General features: G+C 37.8%; 1 long non-coding RNA gene across 1 annotated transcript in view; it reads left to right on the forward strand.

Moving 5' to 3' along the window:
- Positions 1-265: 265 nt before the first annotated feature.
- LOC129350730 (uncharacterized) overlaps positions 266-3,962 on the forward strand; it is a 4,490-nt gene continuing 793 nt past the window's right edge. Inside the window, exons 1-2 of the long non-coding RNA XR_008604217.1 lie at positions 266-459; positions 1,595-1,743. This is a non-coding gene — a long non-coding RNA (uncharacterized LOC129350730). The remainder of the gene's footprint in view (positions 460-1,594; positions 1,744-3,962) is intronic.

Consider the following 3,962-nt stretch of genomic DNA (forward strand, 5'->3'; position numbering starts at 1 on the left):
TCAGTAAGAGACAGAAACGAAAAAAGGTCCGTTTTTTCATTTTCTGAGACCGGAAGTGGTCATCAGCAAGTGTGGAGCCAAACAGAGTACGGTGCATAGACTGTACATACATTTTTTTTCGTGAGTTTTCATGATAAAATGAGAGATCAGGTGGCTGATCTTAAAATAAATCAATATTGAATTTTTTTTAATAGATTGTTAAAGTTTTGCGAAGCCAGGGGGCGGGTCTACTTGATTGACAGTCTGGTCTGGAATGATTGATAGGTCCTATGGAGGAGGAAGCAGAGACTCTGCTCTCCTCGTTTGGATTAATTCTGATATAATAACTGTTGGTTTATTTATCGGTGCAGCAGCAGAACATTTTCCACAGACAGTTTTCCTGCCCGTTGGCTTGTTTTAACCAGTTTTCTACCTTCGGCTGATTCTACCAGCAGACACTGAAAGGACTCTGATAGTTCAGTAAGTAAATGTTTATTTTCGTATCGGTGCCGCTTTTAATGCACTTTATATGCAGCTTTAGTGTCAGATATAATGTGTGCCATGCACTCCAGATGTTGGTGGAGTTTATTTCAGTGTGTGTTGACCAGAGAAGAAAGTTAGCATAGTAAATATTAGCTTTAATGTTAGCGATGCTAACCGAGGTAGCTGCTCAGTCGTAGCCTGACTAAAGCTAACGTAGCATCAAGCTAATGTGTTGAGTTTCATGTAAACAGCTGAAGTGTGTTGTGTTCCTGTAATGTGGTTCATTAAGTTCATGAAACTGTGGCTGGTTGACATTAATGTAACGTTCAGGAAACTTAAATGTGATTAAAACAGTAACGTTAATGTTCTAGTTGTCAGTAATCAGCTTTAATTTGATACTAAAACAGACTGATAGTTTTAAATGACATCAGTTTCATTAATTTGTTGAAAATTGTCTCATTTGTTGTTGTGATGTTGCAGCTGATTCATTAAAAGCAGATGATCCGTGTTGAAGATATGTTTAGTTCTAGTATCAGAAGTACAAGAAGGAAAATGGAAGTTTAGTTCTGCTACATCAAAGATTTCAGGATTAAAATAACTAAATGAGTCTTTATGCCTCAAACTTTATTTTTACAATAAAGAAATAATGAAATAATCACAGATAATAAAAATATAAATAGCAGAGAAAACCTGAGAGAATAATTTCCTGAAAAGTCTGTGAAGGAAAAGCAGCTTTTTATCCTGAAAGATCAGAATCAGCTCCAACATCTGCATCTGACAGCATCAAGTCAACCAGAAAGAAAAGAAAAAAGAAAATGACTTCTTTCTGATCACATCTGTTCTGCTGCTCACGGTCTGCTGCTGCTCACGTTCTTCACATTTATAGTCCACTTTTAAAAGTTCAGCAGACAGGTGCTCTGCTTTGGAGTGTGACGATGTCATCGGTGATGTGGAGAGTGAAGTTTCCATTTCATCTACAGCGTGCTTTAGGGCAGCTGGGTCGGACTTGATGTTTGAAATACTGACTGACACCTCAGATTTAACTGTCTGTAGTTCTGTTTTGATGGGTGTTAAAGTTTCACTCAAAGCCACCAGGAGCTGGGTCTTTAAAATAACCGCCGTCTCGTTACAGAGTGAAAGTAGCAGTTCCTCCTTAAGGTCAGAGATTGCAGCATCTGAGGGCCTCTTCAAAAGAAGACGTAGTTGATGAAGGTGTTCTGGAGCAGGACCAGAAAGACCACGACCAAGCAGCCTTGAGATCTTAGGCAGCGTCTCCCTCAGGTGGGTGTCAACGGTGTTCACGGTCAGGTCTGTGGTAATCCTGTCAAAAAACAAAACAGAAAAAAATCTAGATTATAAATCAACATGTAACCAAAGCACTCTGTGTATAACGCCATAGTATAGGATGTAGTTCAGCAAATGTCAAAGTATAGTATACTTTTCAAGAATAACATAGTATGGCCTGTAGTTCATAGTATAGCATGTCAGCAAACAAAACCAACTGATTATGTGGTTCAAAAAGTGCAAAATGATAGGATGTTGCCTAAAATTGTCATGTATGATATGTGGTTCAAAAAATGTCACAGTGCAGTATATTGTCAAAATAGTATGTTTTTCAAGAAAACATCAGAGTATGTCTTCTAAAAAATGCCATAGAATAGTATTTCATTGCACAAGTAAAAGAATAGTAATTTTTAAAACTGTTCAAATTGTTATATGTTGCTAAAAACAAAAAAAACTAAACCAAAAAAACGTCATAGTAATATGTCAATTTAAAAAGCCTGTAGTATAGAGTGTCGCCCAACAAATGTCATAGTATAGCATGTCACTCTAAAAACGTCATAGTATAGCCTTTGGTCCAAAAAACGTCATAGTATAGCATGTCGCTCTAAAAACGTCATAGTATAGCATGTCGCTCTAAAAACGTCATAGTACAGCATGTCCCTCTAAAAACGTCATAGTATAGCCTTTGGTCCAAAAAACGTCATAGTATAGCATGTCGTCCACAGAACATCATAGTATAGCATGTCGCTCTTAAAACGTCATAGTATAGCATGTCGCTCTAAAAACGTCATAGTTTAGCATGTCGCCCAAAAAACGTCATAGTATAGCATGTGGCTCTAAAAACGTCATAGTATAGCATGTCGCTCTAAAAACGGCGTAGTATAGCATGTCGCTCTAAAAACGTCGTAGTATAGCATGTCGCTCTAAAAACGGCATAGTATAGCATGTCGCTCTAAAAACGTCGCAGTATAGCATGTCGCTCTAAAAACGTCATAGTATAGCATGTCGCTCTAAAATCGTCGTAGTATAGCATGTCGCTCTAAAAACGTCATAGTATAGCATGTCGCTCTAAAAACTTCATAGTATAGCATGTCGCTCTAAAAACGTCATAGTATAGCATGTCGCTCTTAAAACGTCATAGTATAGCATGTCGCTCAAAAAACGTCATAGTATAGCATGTCGCTCAAAAAACGTCATAGTATAGCATGTCGCTCAAAAAACGTCATAGTATAGCATGTCGCTCTAAAAACGTCATAGTATAGCATGTCGCTCTAAAAACGTCATAGTATAGCATGTCGCTCTTAAAACGTCATAGTATAGCATGTCGCTCAAAAAACGTCATAGTATAGCATGTCGCTCTAAAAACGTCGCAGTATAGCATGTCGCTGTAAAAACGTCATAGTATAGCATGTCGCTCTAAAATCGTCGTAGTATAGCATGTCGCTCTAAAAACGTCGTAGTATAGCATGTCGCTCTAAAAACTTCATAGTATAGCATGTCGCTCTAAAAACGTCATAGTATAGCATGTCGCTCTTAAAACGTCATAGTATAGCATGTCGCTCAAAAAACGTCATAGTATAGCATGTCGCTCAAAAAACGTCATAGTATAGCATGTCGCTCAAAAAACGTCATAGTATAGCATGTCGCTCTAAAAACGTCATAGTATAGCATGTCGCTCTAAAAATGTAATAGTATAGCATGTCGTCCAAAGAACATCATAGTATAGCATGTCGCTCTTAAAACGTCATAGTATAGCATGTGGCTCTAAAAACGTCATAGTATAGCATGTCGCTCTAAAAACGTCATAGTATAGCATGTCGCTCTAAAAACGTAGTAGTATAGCATGTCGCTCTAAAAACGTCGTAGTATAGCATGTCGCTGTAAAAACGTCATAGTATAGCATGTCGCTCTAAAAACGTCATACTTTAGCATGTCGCCCAAAAAACGTCATAGTATAGCATGTGGCTCTAAAAACGTCATAGTATAGCATGTCGCTCTAAAAACGTCGTAGTATAGCATGTCGCTCTAAAAACGTCGTAGTATAGCATGTCGCTCTAAAAACGTCATAGTATAGCATGTCGCTCTAAAAACGTCATAGTTTAGCATGTCGCTCTAAAAAACGTCATAGTATAGCATGTCGCTCTAAAAACGTCATAGTTTAGCATGTCGCTCTAAAAACGTCATAGTATAGCATGTCGCTTTAAAAATGTCATAGT

The sequence above is a fragment of the Amphiprion ocellaris genome, chromosome 15, assembly GCF_022539595.1.
Source record: "Amphiprion ocellaris isolate individual 3 ecotype Okinawa chromosome 15, ASM2253959v1, whole genome shotgun sequence".
NCBI lineage: Eukaryota > Metazoa > Chordata > Actinopteri > Pomacentridae > Amphiprion > Amphiprion ocellaris.